Raw genomic sequence first — 15,350 nt, 5'->3', positions numbered from 1 at the left:
ACATGATGTGGTGCAAAGCAGGAAAGCTGCACCCTTCCCCATGCACCTGCCAGATGGTGATGGATGGCACACTCTCCATCCATTGGGGAGCTGGTGAAAACCATCAGGGTGAATGAGGGAGGGAGAAGCATGTGATAATGGCTCCTCTGTCTTCAGATGGTCCAAACCTGCCCAACATTAAAGGGGTAATTTTGGGAATTAACCTGTTCACTGGTTTTTAAGGGTGACATCTTAATAATGTGCAGCCAGGCCTTGGATCACTCCAGGGGCTGCAGATGTTCCCTCTCCACCACAGCCCATTTTCCACTGCAGAGGAGGCACCTAAAGCTTGGTTTATTGCTGCAACATATACACATAAACCCAACCAACTTTAATTAAGAGCACTGCGAAAAGTGCTAAAGTTCAGGAAATTTAAAGATTAAGGCCAAGGGTTTGTTTTCACACGTTCTTGAACAGATTGGACTTTCCTTAGAAGTAATTTCCCTTTCAAAAGCAAAAAGATATTTATTGGAAGGTGATTAAATCTCTCCCTGATACACTGATTTCATTCCAGTTTTGTTAGGAGCAGGTTAAGCATTCTACCTGTAAATTTGAGGATTAAGACACACACAGCAAAAGGCTTCTGACCTGCTAGTTGCCCGTGGGCAATGAGTGATTTTTTTATTTTCTCCTTAGGAAATGAACTCCTGCTTCAAAGACACGTTCAGCAAACAGTCCAGTTGAAAAAATAATCTGCTTCTCCACTCTGGGCAGCGAGCAAGTTTACTGTTAGCTTTCCTATAATCAAAATTCTACAAACAGTTTGAATTGATTCATCTTTTTATTACAGAAAAGGGCTTGGGCTGTAAGTTAACATAGTGATTAAGCCAGGGCCACTGCCAAAAGAAGCAGTACTGCCTGCCCTGGCTCCCTGTTCCTTTTTAATGGCACAAATACCTGACACTGGAGGGTGAACCACGCTGGGGAACTGACCTGAGATGAAACTGGTCCTGTGAATACATTTCGGGGTGGTGGGAAAGCAGATCTATGGCTTTCTGTGGCCAGAAAGTGCTGCCCAGCTGGCTTAAACCATAGATGAGGCTGTGCAAAAGGCATTTGCTACCTGCTGAGGAGGCTTAGGTGCCAAATTTACACTTAGTTATAAGGAATGCTAGGTACAAATTGGTGTTTGCTTTGTGGTCAGCTATCAGCTGTTAAACTTCTTCCTTTCTGGACCGAGTCTGATGAATCTGACCTGATCCCTGCCCCGTTGCCACCACACGCTCGCAGTGGGCTCTGGTGCTTTGAACTGCCTTAGTGCTAAGCTGGAGAAAAATAACCCAGCAGAGAAGTGAATGGCTGTGAGCTTAGCTGTGCTGTTCGACTCCATGCTCCAAAGGAGAGCAGTGGGGGACACGTTCGTGGCTGGAAGCTGAGCAAGTGATGCTGCTGTTCTGGGGAATTGCTGTGCAGAGTCTCTGAAGCCTGGGGAACAGCATTGGCTCGGATCAGCTGGTGATTTGGTCTTCAGGCTTCACTGTTTGCTTTATTTCTTCACCATTCTGAGAAGCACCTTTGAGCAATCCTTGGTGTGGCATCAGCTCCGGGGACTCCTTTGGTTGGGACTGTAAATGACAAGCCCAGAGCTGAGCTGGTCCCGAATGGAGTGTGTGCATGAATGCGCTGCTTTTCTCCTTACCCCAAGCCAGGACCGAACACTTATTTTTTAAAGCATTTTGTGAACTTAAAACTGGAAGGGATGTGAAACCATTTCAGTCTCAGCCGAACCCAAACCAAGACAACCAGAAGGTGGACCAGTTCCAGGGGACAAATACTAACATTTCTAAATGCTTGCTCAAAATTCATGGCCACTGTCAACATTTACCAGATAATATCAAAGGTGCTGTGTGAAATGAATGGACAGAGCCTATGTGAACTTCTTGCCATCAAAATTCCAATGCCTGTTTGGAGCCCTCTTGCCCCTACAATATTTTATCCATTCAAAAGATCAGGAACAGGAACACAGGGTCTGAGCCAAGGTTAGGGTTGCCTGCCTTGCTTTTGTGGAAAGGCTTTGTTCAGAGATGGATAAAGAAAGTCAGCCTGAGGGTGAGTCTATTTCCCAGTGGAAGTTTGTGTTCCAGAGTGCTGTGGACTCGGGATGTATTAGTGGGCTGGTGCGTGCTGTCTTCCAGGCTAACTGATCCCTTTTTATCCTAAAGATATGCTGGGTCTTAAGTCTACATTTGAACTACGAGTGTGAGAGATCATGGAGCATATGTGAGGTGGAATTGGCCATCTGGGTGGGCTCTTGGATCACCCTCTGCTTTCATGTGATTTACTGGCTGGCCTCTCTTCCAACCTGAGCAAACACTTCTGCTCCTCTAAATAGCTCTTAAAACTACAGGTGGATACAGTCTTCTCCCTTCCTTATCCTCGTTTCTTGACAGTGCTGATCTTGTGCTGCCTGGTATCTTGCGTTGGTGTTATGAAGACCTCCCAGTCCTCCACTGTCTGTGGAGTGTTGAGTCATGTGTCTGAAAGCTGTTGTCTATTGGCCAAGCAGAACCCTCCAACGCCGCTTTCTGTCACTTCTCTACCCGCGACGCTTGCTGTCTTCCATTATTTAAGTCTCCAAAACTGTTTGCTAAGGAATTGCTTCTAGATGTGAATTTGCTCCAGGCCCGTAGAACTTCATGCCATGGCTTCAAGTTTAATAAGAAACCATCTTCATTAGTGAGGAGAATGACTTCCAGTTTCTCCCAGTTCAACAGCTGTTTAGCTTCATGCTGGCTGCCAGTTGCACACACCTGCATGTTGCAGCTGCGTGTGCTGCTAAAACACACTCTATCGACAGCTGAGCAGCCAACACCTGGAAGACATAAAGTATTTACAATTCGGAACAAGAACAAAACTCCCTCAATAAAAATACTTGTAGGTGATCTGTAGTCTTTCAAGTGGCTGATGCAGAAAACTTTTTTCCTTCTGATTGCTGGGCTGGAGGGAAGCTGGAAGGTTAATTTGTTAGCCTGCCTGCATGTTTGTGAGTTCTGGAAGCAAATGCCCACCAGCCTCCATACTTGGAGGAAGAGCAGGCAAAGACCATAGTGATTTTGGCAGACAGGAATTCATTGGGTTGGGAGTCCAAAAATGAGGAGGGGAACAGGGAAAAGACTTGCAAAAGGAAATGTTGCCTGAGGAGTGTCCTAAAGATGAGGTTTAATCTGATGTATTATTCTTCAAGGAAGCTGTGGAAGAAACTTCTTTGCTTGAGCTGAATTCAGCCTTCACTTTGATGGAGGCTTCATTTTTCTGAGCTGCGAATGGCAGCTCTCATACCAAAGTGTTTGCAAAGTGGGAGTGTGGCTCTGCAGAGCACCTGTATGTGGGATGTGCCTGGCTGCTGTTGCCTGTCTTTGGGAATCAAGCTTTGTCTTGGAAGTGCATCTTAAATAGACAAGAGGGTGACTTTACAGCTTGGTTTCACAGGTTATCATAGTACAGCCCAGGTTGAAAGAGACCTCAGAAGATCATCTGGCACAACATTTTGTGGAAAAGAAAGCATAGATGAGATGATCTAAACCCCTGTCCAGTTGTGTCTTGAAAAACTCCGATGATGGGAACTCCACCACATCCCTGGGGAGTTTGTTCCGGTGATTGATTGTTCTTACTGTAAAAAACCCTTATTTCTTATATCAGAGTGAAACCTCTCATGGTACAAGTTGTACTTGTTGTCCCTTGTCCACTCCTCGTGAAGAAAGAACCTCCATCCCCTTTGTAGTTGCCCTTTAGGTACCAGAAAACTGTGGTGAGGTCCCCCCTGAGCCTTTGTTATGGCAGGCATAACAAGCAACCGAATGTCATCTGGATGGAGTTCCCCTGCTGTCATCTCCTTGCTGTCTGTGACTGTGATGCTGGCTGCTCCTTCCACTTTCTAGCATTAAATATCTTTAAATAAAAGAGTAGCTGGGGAGAAATTGAATCGTGATGTAATTTTTCCACCCACTTTCCTTCCTGGAGAGGCAGCAGGCATACTGCAAGTGTTTGTGCGAGCGAAAGAGCATGGGTGGGATTTCTATGTGTTGAAATTGGCCTGAGCAGTGGAAGAGAAACTCCACCCTTCTGTTTTCTGTAGTGGATTTTCTTAGCCTCGTTTCCTCAGGCGGTGAGGCTAATGCAATTACCGTGTCTCTTTCTGTCACCCTCCTTAATAATTTTTGGGCCCATTAGACCATTTCACTAGGATTTCATAAGGTAAAAGATGTTCCAAAGGATTTAGGGTGGGAATTTTCTTTGAGATGAGTCTCATCTGGAGGCACTTCTTTCCATTAACTATTTAAAAAAATATTAAAAAACCAGAATCTGACCTCCAACCTGAAGTGTAGACAGCTTTATTTTAGATGACAATGGCTAGACAAAGAGAATTCTACATCCTACAAGCTCTGAGTGAAGAAAAGGCTTATTTTTCTCTTCCAGGTTTAAAACAAAGGCAACCCTTTATTAGGCTTTAGAGGACTCTTGCCATTAATGTCGTGGGTAACCAGTGTTCATCAGATCTTCTGGGTGCAGAGTGACCTGTCCTACCACAGAGGAGCTGCTGCAAGCTCTGTAGCACACTGATGCAATGGTGGAGGTCCCCGTGGAAGTGGGTTACCAGACATGATAGAGGAGAGGCAAAGGTGCACAGTGGGGCCCCTTCTCATCACACCAGACTGGATTCATTTGCACAAGAGACATCTGCTGAATTACTCTAGGACCCAAACTTGAGCAGCTGTAAGTGGGAGAGAAGCAGCTCTGCTGTCTTGTGATCTCTGCCAGGGGGTCTTGTGGTCACTGGAGACTTGACTCAGTCCTGTTTGGAGAGCAACACCTCAGTTACTGATAAGGCCTGGGCCCAATCCTGGCAGAAGGGACGGCCGGTCAGCTGTGTGCCTCGTGCTGGTGTCTGCAGCGTGCGGGAAGTCTATGGGACTTCCCTGTTCACTTGCAACTCGCAAGGCGGTGGTCTGCATCCTCGTATTGCTTAACAGTGGACATGTGAGATGGTCCCTTCCCCTTCTAAGGTATGGCCTTATAACACCTCTTGTGCCCTTATTCGAAGATGTTATTTGGATGGTCTTAGTGTGGGGATGGCATTTGGGGAAATCTTAGGCCCTAACATAGGGCCTGACATGTTTGGCCCGTGGTGGATGGGACAGGAGAGCCTAGAAGAAACGCCTAGTTCTTGTGTGCCCCATGCACTGCTTCATCTTCCCCTGAGTTCTGCTTTCTGGAGCCTGTTCAGACAGCAGCTGTTGTGCACAGGTCTTGTAGAGCAAAGTTTAGCACAAGTGGTATTGCAAGGAAAGGAGCAACCATAAATGTAAGATCTGCATGGGAAGGATGAGATAGGGTCCACTTTCTGGGAAAATAAAGCCTTCACTTCAGGGCTTAAATTTTGCTTTCATCAAACCAGATCAGCATTTATTCCAAGCCTCTACTTAAGTAGAGGGGAAAACACTAAAAATAAATTCAATGGAAAATGTTCTGCCTGCTCTAGTCCCAATTTTGCATGGATGTCATTCTGGAGCTCCATCTAGGTGACTACTCTATACCTCCTCTTTGCTTTTAAACATTCCATGTCAAATGCTTCTCATGCATTGCTATTATATGTAAGTCTGTTAGATGGATAAACTATTTCTGATCTTCCAGAGCAGTAAACCTCACAACTCCCTTGACTCGGTCTGAGAAATTTCCACTACTTGACATATTAAAAATATATGGAAGTCTGCAAGGAGGGCAGATTAAGCTTTATGCCTGTGGAAATTCATTTAGATAACTCCAGATCAGCTGGTGCATGGAAAACTCATTTGAAGGAAAAAAAAAACCCAAACCCCTTCTGAAAAGCACAGCTGATGCTGCATGTTAAGGAGGAGGACTTTTTATAAAGCATCTTTCATTCCCAGAGCACTTACCAACCTATATATAGAAATCATTTCCCTCTTCCCCTAAGAGCAGCCAGCTCTGGGGTGGAACGCTACAGTTGATTAACTGGGCTCAGCGTTACCATCTGAGAGCTCAGCAGAAGACAAGATTTAGTCCAGCTGGCTCTGGCTGACCATAGACTTCTCCGTTATGCAGTGTTGAGGCTAAAATTGGCAGAGTCTCTATGGCCTGGCAGTTATGGGGTGACCCTGATGGTCTTCCAGGAGACTCTTCAGCTGCACAGTGCTGAGCAGACGGATAGATGTGGCACTGGGCTTCGGAGCAGCTGCATCAGGCTGGAGACCTCCCCCGTGAGGAGGGGTCAATGGTCCTTCTTTGAGGTCTTTTGGTGTTGCCTTTTGCAGATGCTTGCTATGGACCAAGATGTTCCTCAGATTCAAAGTCCTCCCGGGATGGCTTTAGCAGCCACTGTGCAGATATAATAAGTCTGGTGTGCACAGGGCTCTAGGGCTGGAGCCAACACTTGGGAGTCACTTTTAGCTTGGAGCAAGCAGCAATGGAGCTTTGGGAGTTCCTGTTTGCATGGGCTGCTCTCCCAGTAGGTAAATGGGGCTGTGGGTGGGGACTCGGTAGCCCTCCTGGGTCCATTCTCCCTCGGAAGAAAACCCACAACAAACCCAAACACAAAGGAAAGCCTGTTGGTGAGCTCACTACCAATGGACTCCCAGCAGCACTAAGATTCGGGAGGTTCGATTCATGCTGAAATGCCCTGTTCCATCTGCCCCCTCCTGGGTGGAGTACTCCTGTGACACGTTAGGGGCAGCTGGTCTTGCCCACTCCTGTGTTTCTGCTTGTCTCCATGTCGTTTCTGCTCCTGGCTCAACCACCGTGGGAAAGCTTTTCTTTCCTGGCTTGTCTTGTGAGCTAACCGGTCAAGAGAGCTACCGGTGTGGCTTGGGAGTCCTGTGGTACAAAACCTCCTCTCAATATCTGAAGAAAATGCTTGGATGTGTTTTCTCCCCACAGGTTTCTGCTGGCAGCACAAGAATGTCTCTAACTGTCCCTGTGCATTCACCCCTTTCCAAAACAGCAATAAATCTGGAAATCATGACATTGACCGGTCAAAGCTTGAGGTAAGAGCATCCCTGGGTCTTCTGAGCTGCTCAGGTCCGTGAGGGGTTTTCACCTGCTTTTACAACCTGCTTACTTTCGTGTTAAACGCTGGAGTTGCTCTCTTCCTTGAGCAAGTCAGGCGCCTTGACATAGGCTTCCCTGCCTGATGTCAAGAGGTGATGTTCTACCCTGTATTGCTGCTCTAGGGTGGAGGCAGTGCTGAGGACAATGTCTGTATAGATTACCCCGTGCTGGCTGGCATAAGATGCTATTAAGCAGAAAGGAGGACGGGAAGGTGTAGACATAGTGTTGCTTTCCTTGACACACAAAGTTCTTATGGAGGTTGTCTAAGGGCAGGACAGCCAAGTACCTGTTGGAGGTGACCTGAGCAGGGGCGGTCTAGGTGGCACCGTTGTGGTAGGAAGGCTCTTTCTCCATCATGACAGCCTTGAGTGCCACGTTCCCTTTGCTTTGGCTGTCTTTTAAGTCTCATGAGAAAGGGTTTGTGTTCCTGACCAACACCATCTGCCTTGCCACATCTGAACGCTGCTGCTCCCACCCATTCTGTGTGGCCATCTGGGTTTCCCAGAGATTAAAAAAGGGAATGAAAAGGTGAGCTTGGACTCTCAGGATTTTTCACCTTTCCTTGTCGTTCCAGGAATATTCACTGGTTTGATAAAAGCTATAACCACCCTCTACAAGCCTTGCCTCTCCTATATCCTCAATGCATCACAGCTGAAAACCCACTGCTGCTCCTCAAACCCCTCTGTTTCTCCTCACTTGCTCTTGCTAATCACTGCTTGGGAGTGCTGCGAGTCCTGCATTGTCCCAAATTCTCAGGCTGACCTTCCAGTTCAGGCTTGTTCCCCCTAACAAGGACCTTTGAGCCATACCATCCCCTCAGAAATGGAAATGACTGTGCTGCAGGCTTACATTTGAGAGTGTGCAACTTGAAATTTCTTCAAAGGGAACCCAAGAGAGTTTTTGTCTGTTCTTGAGTTCAGTTAGTCACTGAAAACTGGGAACAAAGAAAACTTCTTGCTCCTCTCCTTTAGCCACAGGAGTGCAGCAGGGAGGGACAGTTTTGGGGGAGACCCCAAGCCCTGTGTATACATGGTCTTTTGGAGGCAGACACAGGGACTGTACTCCTCCTGGCCAGCTGCACGCCAGCACAGGACTGGAAGGTGTGTAACAAGGGTAAAAGCAGTTCTCTGAGCTAACGATCTGCTGGGATCAGAGCTGCCTGCAGGCATCTGGCAGGGCTGATTCGCACCTTGCTTGCAACAGCCTCTGCAGAAATACTCCAGGGTGCGTGCCCAGAGGAAAGCTCCATGAAGACAGTGCGGTTTTGCAAATGCCTTTTTTCTTTTTAATTCTTTTTCTGATGTTCAGTCTAACAGCTTTATTTCTGGCTTGTTTGACTGTGCTGCTGTTGCCTGTTCTCCTCCAGCACTGCTACTGCTTTCTGCAGGCTGCACAGAAGGCATCAGACTCCCAGCATCCTAAAACCAGAGAGAGGTGACAAAGTAGTCAATGTGATACCATCTTCTTTTCAGCATCCCTTTAATTTTCTGCTGCTGAATTGAGGGGGAGGGGGAGAAAAGCAAAGGAAGTTTACTACATGGCTACCTACCATGAGACCTGATAAATCTGCCAGACAATTTATTTGATCTTTGAACCCTGGGGTCCCTTGGAGACAAGCTTGGAGGCCTGCAAAAGCAATCAGAAAGAATATAAAAACCTAATGAGGCCTGGACTTGATCCCCTTCTCCAGGTGAAATTTACAGCAGCTGGCAGAGAATCAGAGCAGTTTAAAAATTATAAAATGTGCGTGTATAGATAGTCTATGAGAATGCACGGAGTCGCTCGGGCTTTCTGCTGTAAGCACTATCCTTCGGGCTTGTGGCATTTCATTTTAACAGTGGCCCCTGTCTGGATTTCACAATATCCTGCTGCAAAGGATTTGCTTCAAGAAAAAACCCAGAGTGTTTCTTAGATTTAGCATCTTGCTCCAGGCTTGGCTTTGTAATAGAGACCTAGTCTGTCCCCTAGGCAGAGGGAGAGATGTTAAAATGTCCCTATCTGACTTTGGAGCACAAGACCCATTAACTGTGTTTTGCTCCTGAGTATTTTTTGGGGAGGACTGAGCAAATTTTCCTTCTTCCATGTGCCAATGCAATGACACCGCTTGAGGAAAATCAGCGTGGCTGGAGCTGGGTCCAGCAGAAGTTTTCCCTCTGGTAGTAGCTGCTGGACTGTGTGTTACCGGTGCTGTGTTGCTCCTCTGCTGTAACTCCACAGCCTGAGATGGGGCTGACAGTTGTGGTGTATCAGGGGGTAGTTATGTTAATGCAAATGCATCCACAGCTTTTCTGCTTGCTCTGCTTACGGACACAACCTCTGCTCTTTGAGAGATTCCTACAGCTCCCAATGTTTTGATGCTTCCTGGTGGGTCCGAATGAGAGTGCACAGGTATCTGGAGAAGAGTTCTTGTGTGGTTTACCTCCTTAGTAGTCCTTTATAGTCTTAGGAAGTTGAAAGGAGTTTGAATGCTCGGGGAACTGTCATATCTCTTCTCCCTATTCTTGCTCTTCCCTGGGTGTCTCCTTATGGACCCTGTTCGAAAGAGGTGCTTGTCTAGACGGACCGGTGCCCTGGTGCAGTATGTCCCCTCTCATCTTACTATCAGGTCCTGTGTGCACTGCCTTGAGGTCACTGCCGATGGCAGCAAGATGTTACCTCGCCTTGGTGTGACCAGCTGATGCCCAAGGCGCTGGTAAGTCGTTACTCAGGAGATGGCTTTTGGCTCCTGGAATCTCAGAAAGCAGATCCTGTGCTGAGCTCAGCTTTGCAGCTGGGGGGTGAACAGCTAGCAAGGGTCTGCAGAAGTCTTGCTGGGAATGTGCAGACTGACTTGCATCTGCTTCATACCCTCGTCCCTGCACAACCTCTGTCTGCTGTCCTCTTCTGGGAGGACTGGAACAGGCTGCCCAGAGAGGCTGTGGAGTCTCCTTCTCTGGAGACATTCAAAACCCAGCTGGACGCGTTCCTGTGTGACCTGCTGTAGGTGGTCCTGCTCTGGCAGGGGGGTTGGACTAGATGATCTCCAGAGGTCCCTTCCAACCCCTGACATTCTGTGATTCTGTGACTTCTGTTTGTGACTTTGCCCGTCCAGAGCTTGAGGCTTCTTCCTTTTTCCTTCTAGGTTAGGCTAACCATCAGGTGCCCCAGTCTGGGGCAGAGCCATAAGGAGGTGAGAATAGGAGGATGTTCAGGTGCCAGCATGTCCTACGGTCCTCAGCACTGGAAATGGGTGTACGACGAGACACCTACCTAATGAAGTGGTGGTTGGAACTAAATTTCCAGTGGTACTTCACTCTGACGGTGGGAGATAGTTTTCCTTTTCCTTCTTTGCATTTTCATAAAGAACCGTACTTTTTGTTTCATTTTTAACTCTGACATGCTTTTAATCTCTCTTACTAATTAAAGTGAAGGAAACTTGCACATCTGTGCTGCAACCTGTGTCTGATACAGTTGGCACTTGAGACTTATTTTTTTCCCCTGAAGATTTGTTTTGCCCTTGTCAGAAAGTGTTAAGCTGGTTTAAACAATCTCTGTTTTCTTTTGGTTTTGTGAAAATCCTAGCTTTGCTCAGATCTTGAATGGAAAGAGTTCCCCTGGTTCATGGGGAATCCCACTGACAGGACAATACCTGAACATAGTGGAACAGCCAACAGCCCTGTGGGGCTTGAGAGCTTCCAGCCAGCACCTGGGACAACCGTGGTCAGGCTCTGCTTCTGATCAGGCGGAGAAAGACTCCAGAGTTCCCGCCTTCGCCTCCAGCCCCTGGATATCCAGATGTGTGGGTCGCTCCCTGGCTTTTCTGTTGGAAGCTCCACCGTTGAACAAGGTCACATGTGAAATACGTAAATGAACAGGATGGAGCTGGCTTTGTGCTCAGTTCCTTTAAGTGCAGAAGGACGGGTCAGTCCAATCAGAGATCATGGCATGTTATGGTGACCTTCAGGTAGGATAGGACATGCCTCTGTTTGCTCCCATACCTACTTGTGCCTGCCAGAGGGGTAGCAGCACCAGATGCTCTCAGGTCCCTTTTTCTAGGGTGGAGGTTATGACACCCACAGCCTTGCTTGCAAAATGACTCATGGGGACAATTCCAGGTTTGCTTTAGACAGCCCAGTGATATGTAAGCTCAGACCTGCGCCCGCTGACAGGTTCTTTTTTGGCTGCCTGCTTGACAGGGGTTAGGGAGCACTTGTCATGCCTGTGGCAGAAGCTCTAAGCAACCTCATCAGGAGCTGCCTCCCAGCTGGACCTGAGCGGATCTTCTCAGCCACAGCTTTGTTTTCCACTGAAAAATGCACAGTGGGTTCAAAGGAAGAATTTCTGGAATTTGTGTTGATTTTGGACAAATTATTCTGATGGAAGCATCCAACCCTTTAAATAACAGTGTGTGCGTGTGGAAATTTAAATGGCGCATCTAAAGATGGGCAGCGAAGCTGGTGAGGGGTCTGGAGAACAGGTCTGTGAGGAGCGGCTGAGGGAACTGGGGGGGTTCAGTCTGGAGAAGAGGAGGCTGAGGGGAGACCTCATCGCTCTCTGCAACTGCCTGAAAGGAGGCTGGAGTGAGGTGGGGGTCGGTCTCTTCTCCCACGTAACTAGTGATAAGACAAGAGGAAATGGCCTCAAGTTGCACCAGGGGAGGTTTAGATTGGACATTGGGAAGAATTTCTTCACCAAAAGGGTTGTCCAGCACTAGAACAGGCTGCCCAGGGGAGTCATGGAGTCACCATCCCTGGAGGTGTTTAAAAGTCATGTAGTTGTGGTGCTTAGGGACATGGTTTAGTGGTGGATTTGGCAGTGCTGGGTTAACGGTTGGACTTGATGATCTTAAAGGTCTTTTCCAACCTAAACTATTCTATAATTTCAGTCTTTTTAATCAAAAAGTTTCGACTTTGGGTTTGAAGTAAAGTTCTCTTTCAAAATTTATGTTCATTTTTATTTTTAATAAAAGCTTTTAATAAGCTCAAGGAGGAAACAAGCCTTTTCATTTTGAGTCTGGTGATGGGCTGTGTTCGACCCTACAGTGACACTTTTACGGCTCTTTGGTTTGCTGAAAATTTTTAAATATTTCTGTTTTGGTCTGACCTGAAGCAAATATATTTTCCAGTTTCTCAGATCTGCTTGTGAACTGACAAATCAGAGATCTGCAGAAAATAACATCACCGGCTGCCTCTCCTCACCGCCAGCAGGATCATGACAAAACCAAAGGCTATTCTTGCCTAGTCTTGGCACCTACTGCTCTGCAGTGAGGCAGCAATTCTTCCTGCGTGACAGAAGGCAGGGTCTCGTCCAGCACCCGAAAAGGTCAGTTGAGTCACTGTCTTGAGCTGGGCTTTGCCCTGAGAGGGGAGCTCCAAACATGAGCTCTTTGGTAGATTATTAATGTCGTAACTGGATTGGGGTCCAGTCCCTTAACTCGGAGTCAAAATCAAAAATTTCCACAGTCCGATAGTGTTTGGGTTTTGCACACGTTTGGGGAACGTCTTAATCCCACCTCTTCAGCTTCACAGGGTGAGCATGCAATAGGACAACTGAGTTCTGTTTCTGAGCGATGGGGCCATGAGAAATCGCTAGAAACTGAGTCACTTGGCGATCTTACAAGATAACACTTAAGTCTGTTGCTTCATTAAGCACCCCAGGGCCTCCAAACCAGTCTGATTTGCTCTCCTGAGGTCCATGGGAGCTGTGGTTTACATGGGCTGCTTTAACCTTGTGTGGTCCCCCAATCTCCATAGAGACTTCTCCAAGCCTCTGTGGAAAGTACGTGACGGGATCGTACTGCAGTAATCTTCAAACCACCGCAACCAGAAGTGGCCACAGGAAGCGATAGTTTCCTCCTATCCCTCGTTGTCCCCACAACAGCAAGTGGGGAGAGGTGTGAGTGCTCAGGTCCTGCCCTGCCAGGGAGCTGGGATGCGGCCAGCACACAAGCGCCTGCTCTGGAGCTGTGAATTGTTGCCAGATCCAGTGGTTCGGATGCAATTTCTGAGAATGAGGTAGATTTGAGCAAGCAGTGAGCTTCAGTTGTCTTAAAATTATTGCACAGTAAAAAGAAGGAAGGAGAGTTGTTGGAGGCAGGTCTGAGCAGACATGACTGAAAATGAGCTAAAAAGAAAACTTTTTTTTGAAAAAAAAAAAAAAAAAAAGGCCCACAAACCCTCAGAGCCTGTTTTCTATGGAAACTGTAAAAACTCCAAGGAGTCCCCAAGCAACAATTGGTCTGTCTGCTGTTGCATTTCAGAAACATGCCCTGGAAAGTCTACTGTCTCCTAATAGCTCACTGGCTACTAAACACAAATGGCCGAGATTTATTTGGGGTGAGGGAGATGAAAGGGAGTCAAGTTTTTAGTCTCTCTTTGCGTTTTGGTTTGTAACAACCCCAGGCTCAGGCAAACGAAGCTGCCTGCAGAGACTGTCTTGCTCTGGATAAATCTGCGAAGCCAGAAGCACAGCGGGAAGGGGCAGCGTTTTGTTCTCTCGATACCATTTACCGACGCTCCCAAGGGTTCATCTGTCTGCTGTTGCAGCCCTCGGTGCTGTCATGTTTGAGTGTCTCTCAAACACTAATTAAAGGAATGAATCCTCCAACCACTGTGCAGAGCCGTCAGCTACGGTAGACGAATGCCGGGTTGACCCAAGGGATGCTTATGCTGTTTGTGAAGCTGCCGATTGTATCCAAGCTTCAGCCCTTGCTTGGAAAGGATCCGAACTACTGAGGCTCCTGCCTTCCCCTGATGCCTTCCTGGAGTGTGCTTGCAAGTCCTGGAGGAGCTGGATGCTACCATTGCTTCAGTTTTCCCGTAAATGTAGTTTGGACTGCAAACCATGTGGAAATTCCCAGAATTAGCAACAGCGATGCAGGTTTTTTAGGTTGCCTTTGTGCTGGAGCAGGGGAGATGTGCTCCTGTACTTACGTGCATGCCAGGAGGGCCGGGGAATGGTCCCTTCTTGTTCCTTAGCTCTTCTAGGTTGTCTTCACTGAGGCGTAGCGTCAGCAAGTCAGGAAGCTCAGTGGAGCTGTAGCCTCCAACCCAAGTAACTGATGAATGTGAATGGGTTGTTGGTCCATGAGCCAGACGAGTGAAGGCCCTCGCATTTGGGACAGGACTGACAGATGAACAGCTCTCAGAAGGAAACCATGTGTATGCCGTGACCTGACCACTGCCTCCTGAGGGGTGGAAAGACCTGTTGACATCTCCCCACGCTAATGCGACTTGTAGGAGGGGAAAACACTCTTAGACAAAGAAAAAAATGCAGGGGGCAAGCTGTCCTCTGGGTTTCCCCTTTCTGGTGGTCATTACACCAAATACCTGGACTCCTCTCTACTATTTGCAGAGAGAAAAAGGGGTGACGTGAATCCCACCCAGAGTTTTGAAAGATAACTGGTTTGAGTTAAAGCTCCAAGCAACCAAAAGCCCAGGGTGTCTCGAGGCAGACTGTTTCGGCAGTCAATTCCCCACGTTGTCAGAAAACTTCCATTTCATTTCAGACCTGAATTTGCCTCCTTTTGGCTTCTGACTCTTGGATTTCATTATGTGGTCATCAGCTGGCTGATTAAAGAGCTGTCTGCTATCAAAAAATCTCTTCCCTATGCAGGTACTTGCGGGCTGTGATCAAGTCACCTCTTAACCTTCTCCTGGATAAGCTATTAACTTGAGATACTTATGGCAGGTTTCCCAGACCTCAAACCGTACTTATAGCTCTTTCCTGAACCATTTCCAATTTTCCTTTTTTCTTCCCCTCTGATGTCCTTTCTGAAATGTGGATGGGAGAATGCGATGGTCTCTCCAGTCAGGTCTCATGAATACCATACGTAAAGGACATGCCATCTTCTTTCTCCTTGCTTGTGTATACTCCCGAGGGCTGACTTTGTGTCCAATACCATCTGTGACCTCAAGCGTGTCTTGGGATTTCGGGCTCTCTGGGAACGTACTTGCTGAATGTGACCTACTTTCCTTGTTCCTGGAATTGCAGCCCTGTAAGAGGAGAAAGCCAGCCCATGGTTGGGGCAGACAATTAGGGCTTGATGTGACCCAGGTTCAGCTCCCTGCCTGCCAGAGGCTCCTGGAGAAAGCCCAGCTGAGCCCTCTGGGGTCTGAACAGTGAGGCATTCACATGGGTTTGTCATGCGTGTTTCCAATTTGGGGCAGCCGTGAACCTCTCGAGGTGCCTTCAAGCCCAATTAGTATTAATCTTGTACACTCCCTTGTTTGTTGGCTGTGTGAAAGGATGACTCAAACTAGCACGTACGC

Source organism: Leptosomus discolor, chromosome 4 (genome assembly GCF_034619465.1).
Source record: "Leptosomus discolor isolate bLepDis1 chromosome 4, bLepDis1.hap2, whole genome shotgun sequence".
Classification (NCBI taxonomy): Eukaryota; Metazoa; Chordata; class Aves; order Leptosomiformes; family Leptosomidae; genus Leptosomus; species Leptosomus discolor.
Note: the sequence above shows the minus strand (reverse complement) of the source record.